Source organism: Haliotis rubra, unplaced genomic scaffold (genome assembly GCF_003918875.1).
Source record: "Haliotis rubra isolate DU_JTF1 unplaced genomic scaffold, ASM391887v1 Scf600, whole genome shotgun sequence".
NCBI lineage: Eukaryota > Metazoa > Mollusca > Gastropoda > Lepetellida > Haliotidae > Haliotis > Haliotis rubra.
Window position 1 is genome coordinate 368,866 of NW_025767303.1, and position 19,145 is coordinate 388,010.

The window sequence follows — 19,145 nt, forward strand, 5'->3', positions numbered from 1 at the left end:
CTCTGTCTTTTTCAAGCACAAAAAACTTATAAACCTTTGCAACAATTGACTGCAAATAGTTGGCCATAGTGGACGCTGTGATAAAGATGTGCATGCATGACGGGAAACTTTTTTTATCAAGACTTAACATTTATATTAATATTTCTTCAATAAAGAAACAATAATTAAGTAAAGTAACACAAACACTCAACAATTATTTGTTTAAGAAAAACGTTGATTCATATTTTTACACCACCTGTATTATTAGCATAAATCTAAAGACTATTTCAGATTTCTGTTGTTGAATTCTGAAAAAATCTTAAGTTGTTGTTTTGGTACCATATTCTCTCCTGTAAACTGCCCTTTAAATGCATGGGAGTGTAAAATCGATTGAAATAAAAATTAGGTACACTAAAGGCGAGTTGATATATTGACAACATAGTACATTTATCACCTTTATCAAAGTATTAAGGCTAAAAAGCATTTTTCTAGCATTTCCGACAGTACTTTTTTTTTTTAGCACACAAACCTCACCCAGGTGCTTGATAGATACTCTCCTGAAGACACATGGCCCTGAAGTATTAAGCCTACCCCTTACCATTGTGACCTTAACCCTATTCTGACCTAAACCCTATTGTGACCTAAACCCGATTGTGACCTAAACCCTATTGAGTTGATAGAGGGAAACACTTGCCGAACAAAATACAACGTTTAAGTTGAAGGACGTTAAACGCACCGCAAATTCAGAATTTTTCACAGCAGATCTGTGGCAGCATTGTGTAAGTCACAATAGAGACAGGGGCGGTGGGGTAGCCTAGTGGTTAAAGCGTTGGCTCGTCACGCCGAAGACCCGGGTTCGAATCCCCACATGGGTACAATGTGTGAAGCCCATTTCTGGTGTCCCCCGCCGTGATGTTGCTGGAATATTGCTAAAAGCGGCGTAAAACAAACTCAGGCAGTCAGTCAGTCACAGTAGAGACAAGTAGAGACAGAACACTGGGCTGACAGAATAAGATGGACTGTGGGAAACTCGTGTGAATCCGATAGTCATCAAGTTAGATTCAGATACCGACTCTGACCAGTCGGATTTCAAGGTGGGACTCTCTGAAGATGACTGAGGTTTATTTTGAGTTTTGAGATGTTCCCTCAAGGTTTACAAAAGACTCGACATACACAGTAAATCTGTCCCGAGGTCATGCACGTGAAACACATGCTTACGTCACCTGTCAGACATTACATCAATTGAACCCACGCATTATAAACAGGTTCTTGTTAAGTCACTGAGAACCATGAAGGTACAAAAATATACTTGTAAACCCGTTTATATTGAAACGAATAACAAAAAAGATGTTTGCAAAAAAAAGCAGTCCCAAAAGCTGGGTTGACAGACATAATTGCCTCGCTTCTACTAACCAGAACGTTTGTACTCACGGAAAAAAGTAACTGTGTATAACATAAAACTTATTGAAAAGTAATAAAAGTAACCCTAAATGAGTGAGTGAGTGACTCAGCAATATTCCAGCTATATGGCGGCGGTCTGTAAATAATCGAGTCTGGACCAGACAATCCAGTGATCAACAGCATGAGCACCGATCTGCGCAATTGGGAACCGATGGCATGTAAAAAAGGTTTGGTTCCCCCATAGTAAAAGTTCCAATATTTGTTACTGTAATAGTGCATGCGGAACAATTATTTCGTTCCGCATACACAGAATTTATTTCGTGTAAATAGGAACTTTCACACACATCCTAAAGTGTCTAAAAGAGGGTTTTGTTTGTTGGGGTGGTCTCAAAAATTGGGGCGTGTTTTTGTAGTTGTTTTTTTTTTTTGGGGGCGGTAAGGAAGAAAGGATTCAGTCCTACGGTATTTGTTCCATATGGAACAAATCTTGCGGCTATCAAGAAGCAATTATCATGTGTGAAAGTTCCTTATAAAAGGGGGCTGTGGGGTAATCTAGAGGTTAAAGCGTTGGCTCGTCACGCTGAAGACCCGGGTTCGAATCCCCACATGAGTACAATGTGTGAAGCCCATTTCTGGTGTCCCCCCGCGTGATATTGTTGGAATATTGCTAAAAGCGGCGTAAAACCAAACTCAGTCAGTCAGTCCTTATAAAAGGACTCAATACAGTATTGTCATCAGTTGCACCATTTGTCTTTATTGTGGGCATTGGTTTCATCTTTTGTTATGGCTATACTGACTGACTGAGTTTAGTTTTACGCCGCTTTTTAGCAATATTCCAGCAATATCACGGCGGGGGACACCAGAAATGGGCTTAACACATTGTGCCCATGTGGGGAATCGAACCCGGGTCTTCGGCGTGACGAGCCAACGCTTTAACCACTAGGCTACCCCACCGCCCCTGTTATGGCTATACAAAATAGCACTAAATAATGTCTATATTAAAAAATCCAAATAAACACCATCACAATATTTGATAATATGCATTCACTTAGTGGCATTTAGGTACGACCTAATAGCAAGCTAAACCTTAAATTTGTTTAACATCACATAAATCGGTGGTTGTGTAATAGGGCAGCATATACTGCCATTAGATATGGTTCACCTTTCTTTAAAAATCTGTGCATCTATTTCAAATTATTATTTCAAGGATGTATGTATAATATACTGAACCGCAAAAGAAACGCAAGTTTTGAAAATCTGAAATCTCATGAAGGTAAGCGTTCATGTTTATGGAACGTTCATGGTAAAGTGACGAAATGATCCCAGATGAGATGATGTCATGCAATTTGACGTCCATACGAACCATTCCCACAAACACACCAACAGTGCAGCCAAACCATAATTTTAGCACGTGCATCGACGGTTATGGATGAAAAGCATGCATTTCACTCTGAGGTATCCTTTATAAAGGTTTGTGTCAAAAATCAGTTCAGTATTGACGCTAGGAGGTGTACACGCCACACAAACGATGCCTAGACTAACGACTGAGCAGAGGGGAACGGCCATTGGAACGTTACACGGAGGTAGCCCTGCAACCGCTGTAGCTAGACAATTGGGTTGTCATCTTACCACCATTACACGACTTGCTCAACGTCATCAGCAAAGCGGGTTGCTGCTGATCGTCGCCGTACCGGACGGCAACGAGTGACAACCCATGCGCAAGATCGGTTCATCCGGGTCACTCATCTAAGAAACCGAACTCAAGCAGCAACAGTAACAACAGCCTTAGTTCTTGGGTCAAGGGGAGCAGTGCCAAGCGATACGATTATGCGTCGTCTTTGGGCTGCTGGAATCCACTGCCGAAGGCCAGATGTCGGGCCAATTTTGGCACGTCAACAACGCCAGCGACGTTTGCAGCCCTCACACAGCAAGGGTGTCGATGGATTATCTGGCTCAGAACAACATTAACGTCTCTTTCCCCGGATATGGCTCCCATTGAACATTCTGGGACGAAATTTGACGGAGGATAGCTGCAGGTAGACGAACACTCACACAATTGGAATAGAGATTGGTGTTTGAGCGGAACCAGTTGCCTAAGGCATTCTTTCAGACTCTAGTGAACTCAATGAGGTCACGTTGCACGGCCTGTGAGCAAGCTCAAGGTGTCTATACGCGCTACTAAACATACTGTCACTTTTCGCGTTCAGGGGTATCTCCATTTGACGGACTCTGATCAATTTGAACTTATTGCAATTCGATGTCAACAGCAACTTTTAGCTGTTAAATTGACAGTGTTTTCTATAGAATTAATGATTAGACATAATTTTGGTTGTCTTCTATTCAAAAACTTGACAAAAAGCCAGACTTGCGTTTCTTTTGCTGTTCAGTATATCTACATGTCGGGTAATAAGGGTCCTGATCGAAATCCGGACAATACTGAAGAATTGTTCAAATATAATTGTATTTTAATTTGATCTACAGTTTTGGTAAACGTACAGTGATCAATATGGCACATTCTGATGGTTGCTAATTTCTGGTCACTAGTTATCACAAGCTTCATTGGAGCAGACTTATCCTTGATCACGTCCAATACATAGTACAAAGAGCAGTGTCTTCCTCTGCCTCCATCATCGTTCTATCGCACCTTCCTGATGTGTGTGGCAAATGGCCGCTCGTTAATTTGATTTTCACCTAGATCTAACATGATTCACGTGTATTTCGGGCTGGAGAAATCCCGGATGTTGACAAGTTGGATGAGTCAATTTTACATTCAATAATGATTGGAATAGGTTAGGCCTACAGTATTTGTTCCTGTTCGATGGAATATTTGCCGTATGTGCGGAATATATATTTGTGTCATCCATTCTCTATTTCACGGCATTTATTCCGAACTGGAACATTTACTACTCGGAACCAAATCATGTTTACAGGTATGTGTCAACCAAGTCAGCGAGCCTGATCACCCGATCCCGTTAGTCGCCTTTTAAGACAAGCATGGGTTACCGAAGGTTCATTCTATCCGGGATCTTCACGGGTTCCTAAATAAACATGTAGCGAAGCACTTTGAATGAAATTTGATGTCACGTATCGCGCGTGGCACGTGCATTTACTCACTTTTTGCATGCTTTTTGACACCTGAAGTTCACACACCTGATATTGAAAATTGAAGAACGGTTGATTATTCTCTAGCCTCTGAATGTTGTGGAAAACACGCTAATTCCAACTGGGCGTACGTCATGCCAGGACTTACAGAAAAATCAGCTTCTCCGCGACGTACCCAATATAAGGTACATTATAAAATACTAAAACATACTGGAAAAAAATGTAAGTGAAAAAGTAAAATCTCTACGTGCATAGTCTTTAACACTGTATTGCTAATTATGTCCTATCATTTTAACCCCAACACCCTGGTATGTCCATCCACGTGACACTGTACAGGGAATGCAAAATCGTGGAATTTTATTGCTAATATATAATGCTTAAAAAAGAAGAAGAAAAAGGTGGCCAGACATTTCGGTATCCATCTAAACGCAATCTCACCTCAATGGAGACGTTTTCAACACGGGAACACGACTGATTTGCCTCGGACCGTCCGTCCAATAGTGACGTCACGTCGGCAAGACAACCACATTCGGCTGACCCATTTAAGGAATCGATTGCAGACTGCTAGTTTGACTGCTCGGACCATTCCAATCAGTTCCAGGACTGTACAAAACCGACTGAGGCAGCACAACATCCGACCCGGTCTGTAATATATCCAATGGTGTTCCAACGTCACCGACAGGCACGTCTTGTCTGGTGCCCGTCCACGTGTAGCTCGTGTTGTGACAGATTTCCTGAAACGGCAGAACATTCCGGTTTTCCCTGGCCAACTGATTCTCCGGACCTGTCCCCTATCGTGCACGCTTGGAATGACATGCTGCGACGTTTACGTCAAACCCAGAATCAGCCATTGACGTTAGCTGAATCGGAACAAGCGTTGGTTCAGACATGGAACATTATTCCCCAAGTTCTCTTCAATCGCTTAGCGTCGTCTATACGTCGTCGTTGTCAATCCTGCATCAGCGCCATTGGTGGACATTAGAGTTGGGTATTGCCAATATTTTCGTATTGCGATATATTGTGATATGTGTTGGCGTATTGCAATATGTATTGCAATATAGTGTGGCCACTGTCAGGACTCAGATGTGATTGTACAAGAGATCAACTGAAAATGTTTCCAAATTAAAAACTTCGCTCTAAAGTTTGGAACTCGAGAAAAAGCGTCCGCCATTTTGGTTTGTTTATCCTTCCAACGAGTGCCGGTACCAATCTATTTTTTCTTATTTATACGGTTTAAAAGTCACGCAAATGTGCAAATTGCTATTAATTATATGACCAATAAACATTCTCAGAACTATTAATGTATAATAATATAAAGGAAATACAAATGTTATAAGTACTTTTGACTACATCACGAAAATTTCCGATCGTATCGGGTGGACCGGTTCGCGAAAAGTGTACCGCAATACATCGTATCGTGAAGTTCGAATTGCAATATACCGGTTAACCGGTATTATCGCCCACCCCTAGTGGACATACACGATACTGAATTTGTGAACTGACTCTTGACACCCCTGCGTTCCACTAGCATAACTTCAGGCAAATGTTGGACAGCGAAAGTAGGGTTTATTACCGTGAAGTAACATTTGTGATGTTTGTAACAACAAATAAGGGTGGCATCCAGGCATTTTCAGGTTGGCCGCATTTGGAGAACAATGGACATAATCTGTGATGATAAGCATACAGGTAACACTAAATTCGCAAATGGAATATAAAAGAAATTGTACAACGAAGAGATATACATAAACCAGATTTTATAGAATATTTTGCTTTATTCATGATATGGCAATCAAAACAATATATAATTTAAAAATATAATTCATTGAATGGACATCTTAGCACAAATTATTTTAATCATATTTTTTATACTTACGATAAAACAATTTCATAATACACATCAAGTCTTCACTGTAGTTTCAATAGGTTTGAAACTGCGTCTGTGTACGCAAGTACACTCATTCTGCCTGCAGACAAATCATCCTTCAAAATGTCTATTCTGCTGTTAATGTTGCAGTATTTCTTCTTCTAAGGAAGAAACCTCTGTCCAGCACCATACTGGACGAGGCCGACTTCATTCAGTTTCTGCTCTACCCTAAGAAAAGACAACATCTCAAAAATATGTTGGACACGATCTCCTTAAGACGTCCATGCCACCCTTCCGGGTGGTTGTTCGTTTCGTTGGCCGGTTGTCTCCTAGTGGTTCCATGAGTGGACCCATGAGTGGACTCGTAGATCATCCTTCACCTGGAACGTGCACGTGCAAGACTCCCTGTGTGATTTCAGCCTTTACGCTACAACATACACGGTGCATGTTTTCCCCGTGCACGTGCGTGGATTGGGGGGCGTGAAGTTGTGTTTGTACTTGCACCACGTGGCGGATAGGTTACCTATCTGTGGACTATCGATAAGCAGGGCGTCAATTCATGCTTGTTGATTAGTTCCATTTCAGAATCCCGGATAAATTAAGCGCGAACACAACAGTTTATCCGAACGGTTTCACGAGTTCCCGTCTTCTTACACGGAGAAAACACTCAAAGCACGAAGCCAGCTTCTCTACCAACAAAGAACCAGTTTATAGGTAAGGACGAGTCCATTTGGTAAGACTTCCGCCCGTATTTCCCTTAAATTTTAACGATGAGGAAAAAATGACTTGATTTGACTAGCGGCGGCATACGGGCGGAAGTCTTTCTCTCATCTCTATGGAAATGTTTTCAACATAATAGGAACACGAGAGATTTGCCTCGGATCGCCGTCCGCATGTGACGTCACGTCGGCAAGACAACCACATTCGGATGACCAATCTAAAGAATCGATTGCAGACTGCAAGTTTGACTGCACTGACCATTCCTGGCTTACGTCCAATCAGCTCCAAGGATTGTATGGAACCGACTGGGGGAGCACACCATCCGGCTCCGACGGACTGCAAAACGTACAATTTTGCTCCAACGTCACCGACAGACACGTCTTGCAGGGTGCACACAGGAGTGAGAGAGTGAGTTTAGTTTTACGCCGCACTCAACAATATTCCAACTACATGGCGGCGGTCTGTAAATAATCAAGTCTGGACCAGACAATCCAGTGATCAACGGCGCAAGCATCGATCTGCGCAATTGGGAACCGATGACCTGTGTCAACCAAGTCAGCGAGCCTGACCACCCGATCCCGTTAGTCAGGTGCAGACAGGATCTATGGTACAGGAGACAAGACTGGGATTATTGTTTTAAACTGACGAGTCGAGATTTCATCTGGACAGCTCAGATGGCGGGGCAAAGGTGTGCAAGGTGAACGGTATGCTGAGGCAGTTTGGTGACCGAAGCGTTATGATATGGGGGGACCTCACATTTCCTGGTGGGACCTCACATTTCCTGGTCGGACTCTACTTGTCATTGTCAATGACAATCTGAAGGATGAGATCACTGGTTTCGATTTCGATATTATCCTGTCATTAGTTGAACAGTGATTAAGGAAAACACCACAAATCATGTATTTATCTTTTTGCATTAAAAATGGCATAACGTCAAATAATGCACAGTTAAACATCAAATAATGCACATGCAGTTACTTTATTTCAGTAGTATATAAATCCTCCTTATTGTTGCTTGGGGTTTTCTAGAATCGTTTTTTTTGTGTGGTGAAAATTGAACGGTTGGTTGGTTGTTTTTTTGTTTAACGCCGTACTCCGCAATATTCCAGCTAAATGGCGGTGGTCTGTAAATATCGAGTCTGGACCAGACAATCCAGCGATCAACATCATGAGCATCCATCAAAATGCGGAACCGATGACAATTTGTCAACCAGGTCAGCGAGCCTAGCCTCTCACGACAAACATGGGTTGCTGAAGACCAATTCTAACCCGGATCTTTACGGTCACAAATTGAACGGAATATACAATGACACATTTAACTCATAAACTGTAAAAGTTCTCAATGCACATTACCAAAGATATTACTATTGTAAATGTCATTATGTCCATACATACTTCATATCAGTTCGCGCTATTTCGTGAAACAGCTTCTCATTGTCAATCTAAGGCACCTCTTGCCTGTTTGTCCTTCCGTCTTCATGTCTGTCCTACGTGTCGTTCTGCCTTCTTGTGTGTCTGTCTGTTGTCATGTCTGTACCCCTTGTCAGCGGTGTCTGTCTGTTTGTCTCTTCATTGTCCAGGTTGTCTGGATGTCCCCCTTGTCAGACAGACAGACAGATAGACCGTAGACTGTCGATCTGTTTGTCAAGACCTGATTGTAATCCATGTTTGGCATGCTCAGTTCAGTGCAAGTCTAAATTAGCACTTCCGACACCTCAAACTGTCGTAATATCAAAGTTAACATAATAACAAAAACATAATACACGGTGCGCCAGAAGACCGTTATGTAACAATAACAGTTAACACTAGTTGCACGGAAAGCAGTTTGTCCCGGCTACAAGGGCCGACATAGGAGCCCACTTTGTCTCATCACCGTTCAGAAAGTGTCCGATCTTGTTGAAATTGAAAATCAACAATTACAGCCGATGTAACGCCACACAATCACAGACAGAGGTAAGTCTACATGGATTTCTATTTTTTCTCCACTTACAAGTCCATGAAAACTCTTGTTTTCATTGAAGATTGGGTCGCCGCATGTTTCGGCCGGGCGAGCTGGCTGACAGAAAAAGAGGCGAAACATTGAAGCTTGCATATGTAATTAGCTCTCTGTTTTGATCAAAATACGCAAATCTAGACGTTAACAATGGCCAATCGCGTTACTAAAGTGATTTATTTGATAAAATGAACCTTGTTTAAGTTACCTATGCCGGGTGTCTCTGTGTAAAAACGTATTTTTGAGTTTGACACGACAGGCGTCTGAGAGCGTTGGTTCGAGGGGTCACCGAGAGCTTCTCGCAGTCAACATACTCAAAACACATAGATTCACACCTACAAGCTGCGATCGCAGTAAAATTAAAGTCTAGGATTGTTTAGCTTTCAAAATACCCCAAGTTGTCAGTCAGTCGTTTCTGATCGCGTCACCGACACGCGAAATCAGCTGACAGAATATATGAAAACGACATGCATCCCCGATTTCAATCTGACCCGACGTGATGGCACGAGACGGAACTAGAATTGTACCTCAACTGTTCCCATTTGCTTGTGTTCACAAGACTGTTGTCGTGTTTATTTGATAATATAACCAACTATTGACGTATTTTCGTTTGAAATCGCAGGCGTCATGGCCTGATGAAATCGACAAGTGTTGTGATAGTACCTACAGCAGGTGCTCGCTGGGCTGTCAATCAACAACGTAATCAGTTTCAAATCGTCCGTGGGTCGTGATGTTTACATTTCCTTGATGCCCCTCTCGAAATTCTATTAAACCCCCTTTAAAAGTGTATGATTTAAACTGTAATGTTTGTCAGGTATGGTTTGTATGTTTGTAAACATATGAGATGAGGTTTCGGTTGAATCGCTCGTGACATTGACAATACCACGTGACCGTTGCAACAATGTATTTCAGAGTGGCGGAAGGGGAAGCAGCACAGGTTAAATCATAAGGCTTTTTGTTGACGTTGGGGAAAAATCATACTTACAAAGGTCGCTTCAAAACAACAATAACCTACATTTATCATTGGCTGTGTAGCTTGTGTCAGTGTTATGCATAGGCAGTAGATGGGGACATTCAAATTAATGAGTTATTTCCACGAAGACTGAACCAACTCTCCTTTCATTTGGACATAGTATTTTCTCAGAATGTCTATGAAATGGTGATAGTAGTATTGTCACATTAGCCCATAAAATGAATAAGAGGAAGATTTTGTAGAGACATTTACTGTTTGATGTTTTAAATGAGGTTGTGTGTCAGGCTAGGGATAGCAGTGGCGATGCTGTGATTCTCCCATCCCAAGTTTATTGTGTTCATATCGCAATGTGGTCATTAATTGTAGGGGGCGGTAGGGTAGCCTAGTGGTTAAAGCGTTGGCTCGTCACGCCGAAAACCCGGGTTTGAATCCCCACATGGGTACATCGTGTGAAGCCCATTTCTGGTGTCCCCTGCCGTGATGTTGCTGGAATATTGCTAAAAGCGGCGCGTAAAACCAAAACTCAGTCAGTCTGTCAGTCATTAATTGTAAGTCCTCAATTGATTGTTGAGCAAAATGTTTTGTATTATACTGAAAGCTCAGCACCATTGACAGCAAAGATGACATGTAAATTTCCAACAACCTTGTCACACCTGTGAAGTTTGAAGACTCCATGGCCTTGTGTACATCTGTGGATATATGTTTGTTAGTGTGGACCAAGAAGGCTGTAATCAATCCTTTGTGTAAATTAAATTTTTTGACTTAAAAAAGTTTTGAAAGTAAATGCTTTTGGTTGTATTTTTAAAGAAAATATAATATCGGATTTCTAATTTGGAATAAAACTAGCAGTGGTATGAATGTTATGAATTATTGTTGGGTCCGTCAGTTTGGTGTTATTCTACAATGTCGTGAAGTTTGGAGTAGAGATGTCCAACTTGTGAAACACAGTCTACATGGCATTCTAAACTGCTCCACCTTTAGGGACTTCACAAACATATAGGTACGATTCACGTCTTCTAACTTCATACTAGAATTATATGTTGTTTTGGCTCTGGCATTCTGAGAGCAAGTTCAGGAATATTGTGAAAATATTTATACCAAGTTCCCAGTCAATTGACCTTTGAGTACAACAAATATTGTTCAAGATGTATTTTGTCAAAAAGTTAAGAATCTGTAACCATGGTAACAACTAAACAAGGGTTTAAGTTTACCTGTGTTGACAGTAAAGAAAAAACAGCCTCTGTGGCAGTAATGAGTGAGTTTAGTTTTACGTCGCTTTTAGCAATATTCCAGCAATATCACGGCAGGCGACACAGGAAATGGGCTTTACACAATGTACCAACATTGGGAATCAAACCTGGGTCTGAACACTTTAACCACTAGGCTACCCTGCCGCCCCCGTGGCAATGAACTCACTGTTCAGTGTTGATGTAGCCGTGTGGGCATTATTATCGAACTTATCAGTCGCCAGTGACAAACAGGTTTGGTTTGCGTTAATTAAAAACTACATATATATCTTAAATCTGCAATGAATCAGCTTTCAGGAAATAATAAATTGATGTTTCTGAAAAATATGCATATAAGAGAAATTTGCTAGTGGCGTAATGATTCATCGATACGCATCGATCTATGGGCCGCCGATACAGTGAATCAATACAAATCTTTACATTTTCGTATATCCTGGTACGATACTTCAAATGGGCCACAATACATCAACGTTTAACTTTGGATATTGCCAAAGCACGATATCTGTCAAGACAAAAGACTTACTTTTGTTTGATGATTAAAATATATGCATAATTATTTTCCCTTCATAAGAAAACGTTTTCTAAGAAATTCTTGCGTCAATAACTGTATCAGACATAGCGCTCGCATGTTATTAACATTCACAAAGTCCGTGTATAAACTTAATTTTCTCGTTTCCGAATGAACATTGAAAAACGCTGGCAGAATTTGACGAAATACTTTAAAATGGTTTTGTTTTGATATTAAGGTGTTTTATAGTTGGTGTTAGAATTAAAGATTTTAGTATCGTGATACGTATCGTATCGCCACCCTTATATCGGGATTCGTATCGTATGGCAGCTTCAGTGCAAAATACTTTGGCAATATATCGTCGTGACTAAAGTTTTAGTATCGTGAGACGTATCGTAGCGTAGGTTGTATGCCAATACCAGCACTAACATTTGCTGTAAAAATGTCCGATGTTATCAAACTTTGATATTTGTCCAAATTTGACCATTTAATTATTCATGTCATTCCACAACTTCTACAGTTATCAATGACTATACCTTAATTGGTTTCCTTACTTGCTTAAAATAACCCACATTTGTGTAGTGGTGGTGGGGTAGCCTTGTGGTTAAAGCGTTCGCTCATCACGCCAAACATCCGGGTTCGAATCCCCACATGGGTAGACTATGTGAAGCCCATTTCTGGTGTCCCCCTGCAGATATTGCTGGAATATTGCTAAAAGTGGTGTAAAACTAAACTAACATGTGAAATATTCTGCTGTCCGTGGCCAGACAGTCACTTGTATGAGTGACTCCCTTACATATACCCGGTAGTCACATGCAGGTGCAACGGGGACAGTGTACATGTTCTGTCCACTACTGGTCACTCTTTCACCTACCATGTGCTTGATTTAGTGCTTTGTTACTTGCACTGGTGCAACCCAATACTACAAAGTAAAACCTAGTTCTTAGTCTAACTTGCACCAGGTGCAAGCAAGTTTTGAGTTGGTAAACTCTGAATAAAACATCCAAATAACTCAGTAGTATATTTCTTACATTACATATTGCAACAAAAGCAGTGAAACTGTAATTTGGCTGGTGCAACTAGGTTTTTATCTTAGGTGGCACCTGGTGCAAGTAGGTTAACATCTCTTAAATCGAGCCTGTATTCCTATATTTCACCTCTGGCTGGACCCTGGAGTGAGTGAGAGAGTAGAGTGTGGTTTGGTTGATGTTTAATGCTGCACTCAGCAATATTCCAGCTCGTTCAGTCCAGGGTTCAGCCAGACGTAAAATATCGTGTCCTATGTGTTTCAAATGAAAAAGGTTAAACACGATGCCACGGATGTCAGATCGATTCAATTGGAGACTGGCAGACAGTCCTGTAGGAATCTGAATCTATATAATTTGGATAGTAACAAACAAGCCCATTAAAATTAAAAAGCCTGAGGGAGACCAGAGATTCAGAGCCTGAGGAAATCTAGACTTGCTTTATTTAGGGCTTTTGCATTGCAGAGAGGGCTTGGCAGTAGGGAAAATAATGTGGTTCAGGGACTGTGAGACAGACTACATTGCAGGGAGGGCTGGGCTGTAGGGGAAATAATGTGGTTCAGGGACTGTGGGACAGACTACATTGCAGGGAGGGCTAGGCTGTAGGGGAAATAATGTGGTTCAGGGACTGTGAGACAGACTACATTGCAGGGAGGGCTAGGCCTCTAGGGAAAATAATGTGGTTCAGGGACTGTGAGACAGACTACATTGCAGGGTGGGCTAGGCAGTAGGGAAATAATGGGGTTCAGGGACTGTTAGACAGACTACATTGCAGGGAGAGCTAGGCAGTAGGGAAAATAATGTGGTTCAGGGACTGTGAGACAGACTACATTGCAGGGAGGGCTTGGCAGTAGGGAAAATAATGTGGTTCAGGGACTGTGAGACAGACTACATTGCAGGGAGGGCTAGGCAGTAGGGAAAATAATGTGGTTCAGGGACTGTGAGACAGACTACATTGCAGGGAGAGCTTGGCAGTAGTGGAAATAATGTGGTTCAGGGACTGTGAGACAGACTACATTGCAGGGAGGGCTAGGCAGTAGGGAAAATAATGTGGTTCAGGGACTGTTAGACAGACTACATTGCAGGGAGAGCTAGGCAGTAGGGAAAATAATGTGGTTCAGGGACTGTGAGACAGACTACATTGCAGGGAGGGCTAGGCAGTAGGGAAAATAATGTGGTTCAGGGACTGTGAGACAGACTACATTGCAGGGAGGGCTTGGCAGTAGGGAAAATAATGGGGTTCAGGGACTGTGAGACAGACTACATTGCAGGGAGGGCTTGGCAGTAGGGAAAATAATGTGGTTCAGGGACTGTTAGACAGACTACATTGCAGGGAGAGCTAGGCAGTAGGGAAAATAATGTGGTTCAGGGACTGTGAGACAGACTACATTGCAGGGACGGCTGGGCTGTAGGGGAAATATTGTGGTTCAGGGACTGTGAGACAGAAACTTTCCTGCAGCATGTCCTGTTTATGGTTGTTTTTCAGATAGTACGATGTCCTGTCTAAAGTTGATAACATCATGAAAATTACCTGATGGTTTCAATGTCCAGCAAACCCCAGCACTACCCACCTCTGTAACATCTGTTTGATGTTTCTGTTCATAATTGAAATGCGATAATTGAAATACGATGTTCGGACAGACCATGTTTGATTTCATTCGGTTGATCATTAGATATGATTCAAATATTAAATCCCCCATTTGAGTGATCAGAGATTTACAATGACCGTGGAGGCAAATATTGGCGGAAAGTCTGTGAAAATGTCAATTATAAAGAACAGCTTTAAATTATGTTTCCCAGTTCATGTTGACCCCCGACTGCTATTATGGCTTTAAGGGGGTAGCCTAGTGGTTAAAGTGTTCTCTTGTCACGCCGTGATATTACCGGAATATTGCTAAAATGGCGTAAAACTAAACTCACTCACTCACTGCCGTGGCTTTGTGGAGGTGACATGTATGTTGCTGATAACGGGAGTTGGGAGCTATATACATGATACAGAGGATAAGGCTATAACAAACGTTATCTCACCTCCATGTCACAATACTCACATCTGATTGGTCCACACAATCTTCTTTATATGTTTTGTATATGCCACACCCAGTAAAAGTACTGAGCTGGAGAATAATCCCTTACACCCACCATGAAGAAAACAGACTGTATGACCATGACTCCAGACCATATGCAAGTTTGTTCCTAGTGTAAATATATCTTCATGGATAACATGTTCACATGACATGTATGCACACATGTTTATAGTTACCCATGTATGTAGATATACACATGTTTATAGTTACCCTTGTATGTAGATATACACATGTTTATAGTTACCCATGTATGTAGATATACACGTGTTTATAGTTACCCATGTATGTAGATATACACGTGTTTATAGTTACCCATGTATGTAGATATACACATGTGTATAGTTACCCATGTATGTAGATATACACGTGTTTATAGTTACCCATGTATGTAGATATACACGTGTTTATAGTTACCCATGCATGTAGATATACACGTGTTTATAGTTACCCTTGTATGTAGATATACACGTGTTTATAGTTACCCATGTATGTAGATATACACGTGTTTATAGTTACCCATGTATGTAGATATACACGTGTGTATAGTTACCCATGTATGTAGATATACACGTGTTTATAGTTACCCTTGTATGTAGATATACATGTGTTTATAGTTACCCATGTATGTAGATATACATGTGTTTATAGTTACCCATGTATGTAGATATACACGTGTTTATAGTTACCCATGTATGTAGATATACAGGTGTTTATAGTTACCCATGTATGTAGATATACACGTGTTTATAGTTACCCTTGTATGTAGATATACATGTGTTTATAGTTACCCATGTATGTAGATATACAGGTGTTTATAGTTACCCATGTATGTAGATATACACGTGTTTATAGTTACCCATGTATGTAGATATACACGTGTTTATAGTTACCCATGTATGTAGATATACACGTGTTTATAGTTACCCATGTATGTAGATATACACGCGTGTTTATAGTTACCCATGTATGTAGATATACACGCGTGTGTATAGTTACCCATGTATGTAGATATACACGTGTTTATAGTTACCGATGTATGTGTAGATATACACGTGTTTATAGTTACCCATGTATGTAGATATACGTGTTTATAGTTACCCATGTATGTAGATATACACGTGTTTATAGTTACCCATGTATGTAGATATACACGTGTTTATAGTTACCCATGTATGTAGATATACACGTGTTTATAGTTACCGATGTATGTAGATATACACGTGTTTATAGTTACACATGTATGTAGATATACACGTGTTTATAGTTACCCATGTATGTAGATATACACGTGTTTATAGTTACCCATGTATGTAGATATACACGTGTTTATAGTTACCCATGTATGTAGATATACACATGTTTATAGTTACCCATGTATGTAGATATACACGTGTTTATAGTTACCCATGTATGTAGATATACACGTGTTTATAGTTACCCATGTATGTAGATATACACGTGTTTATAGTTACCCATGTATGTAGATATACACATGTGTATAGTTACCCATGTATGTAGATATACACGCGTGTTTATAGTTACCCATGTATGTAGATATACACGTGTGTTTATAGTTACCCATGTATGTAGATATACACGTGTTTATAGTTACCCATGTATGTAGATATACACATGTTTATAGTTACCCTTGTATGTAGATATACACGTGTTTATAGTTACCCATGTATGTAGATATACATGTGTTTATAGTTACCCATGTATGTAGATATACACGTGTTTATAGTTACCCATGTATGTAGATATACACGTGTTTATAGTTACCCATGTATGTAGATATACACGTGTTTATAGTTACCCATGTATGTAGATATACACGTGTTTATAGTTACCCATGTATGTAGATATACACATGTTTATAGTTACCCATGTATATAGATATACACGTGTTTATAGTTACCCATGTATGTAGATATACAGGTGTTTATAGTTACCCATGTATGTAGATATACACGTGTTTATAGTTACCCATGTATGTAGATATACACGTGTTTATAGTTACCCATGTATGTAGATATACACGTGTTTATAGTTACCCATGTATGTAGATAAACACGTGTTTATAGTTACCCATGTATGTATATATACACATGTGTATAGTTACCCATGTATGTAGATATACACGTGTTTATAGTTACCCATGTATGTAGATATACACGTGTTTATAGTTACCCTTGTATGTAGATATACACGTGTTTATAGTTACCCTTGTATGTAGATATACATGTGTTTATAGTTACCCATGTATGTAGATGTACACGTGTTTATAGTTACCCATGTATGTAGATATACACGTGTTTATAGTTACCCATGTATGTAGATATACACATGTTTATAGCTACCCATGTATGTAGATATACACGTGTTTATAGTTACCCATGTATGTAGATATACACGTGTTTATAGTTACCCGTTTATATGTATGTAGATATACACGTGTTTATAGTTACCCATGTATGTAGATATACACGTGTTTATAGTTACCCATGTATGTAGATATACACGTGTTTATAGTTACCCTTGTATGTAGATATACACGTGTTTATAGTTACCAATGTATGTAGATATACACGTGTTTATAGTTACCCATGTATGTAGATATACACGTGTTTATAGTTACCCATGTATGTAGATATACACGTGTTTATAGTTACCCATGTATGTAGATATACAGGTGTTTATAGTTACCCATGTATGTAGATATACTGCGTGTTTATAGTTACCCATGTATGTAGATATACACGTGTTTATAGTTACCCATGTATGTAGATATACACGTGTTTATAGTTACCCATGTATGTAGATATACACGTGTTTATAGTTACCCATGTATGTAGATATACACGTGTTTATAGTTACCCATGTATGTAGATATACACGTGTTTATAGTTACCCATGTATGTAGATATACACATGTTTATAGTTACCCATGTATGTAGATATACACGTGTTTATAGTTACCCATGTATGTAGATATATGTAGTTACCGATGTATGTATACACATGTTTATAGTTACCCATGTATGTAGATATACACGTGTTTATAGTTACCCATGTATGTAGATATACACGTGTTTATAGTTACCCATGTATGTAGATATACACGTGTTTATAGTTACCCATGTATGTAGATATACACGTGTTTATAGTTACCCATGTATGTAGATATACACGTGTTTATAGTTACCCATGTATGTAGATATACACGTATGTTTATAGTTAGTTACCCATGTATGTAGATATACACGTGTTTATAGTTACCCATGTATGTAGATATACACGTGTTTATAGTTACCCATGTATGTAGATATACACGTGTTTATAGTTACCCATGTATGTAGATATACACGTGTTTATAGTTACCCATGTATGTAGATATACACGTGTTTATAGTTACCCATGTATGTAGATATACGTGTTTATAGTTACCCATGTATGTAGATATACACGTGTTTATTTATAGTTACCCATGTATGTAGATATACACGTGTTTATAGTTACCCATGTATGTAGATATACACGTGTTTATAGTTACCCATGTATGTAGATATACACGTGTTTATAGTTACCCATGTATGTAGATATACACGTGTTTATAGTTACCCATGTATGTAGATATAGACATGTTTATAGTTACCCATGTATGTAGATATAGACATGTTTATAGTTACCCATGTATGTAGATATACACGTGTTTATAGTTACCCATGTATGTAGATATACATGTGTTTATAGTTACCCATGTATGTAGATATACACGTGTGTGTATGAGTGTGTTGTAATGGGGGTTTAATATATTCTGTAATGGTGTCACAGGTAGGTTTAACTATAACTAATAATACCTACAATTAAAGTACCAGTATTCTTTGTCATATTTATAGTCTTGACTGTGTTTAAAATTATATACAATATATCGCAATAACGCTCTTCGCGATACCACGGATTCGGTTAAACCGCGGGGTAATACGTGGCTCCCATAAAAAAAGTTGCCCAGTGATCACACATATTCACGTCATCGAAAATAGCACATCAACAAATCCGCTGTTGAGCTCTGGTTAATCACGTTGTAAACTAGTGAAATTCAGTGCGGATTGCAATTAACAGTGTTTATCGTACATATCCATGGTTTTTCAGATGCTTAAAACATGCAGGTTTTTTTTCAATAATAATAGATAAACAGCGAAACATCGTAACAACTTTATCATAAAGACATGTCGATCATCAGCCGAGC

At 39.7% G+C, this 19,145-nt stretch overlaps 1 protein-coding gene across 2 annotated transcripts in view; it reads left to right on the forward strand.

Moving 5' to 3' along the window:
• Positions 1-8,909: 8,909 nt before the first annotated feature.
• The window catches only part of LOC124255506 (HMG box transcription factor BBX-like), a 30,490-nt gene continuing 20,254 nt past the window's right edge, over positions 8,910-19,145 (forward strand). For both annotated transcript variants that reach the window (XM_046689440.1, XM_046689441.1), the window contains exon 1: positions 8,910-9,019. The gene's annotated coding sequence lies outside the window, so the exon portion shown is untranslated. The remainder of the gene's footprint in view (positions 9,020-19,145) is intronic.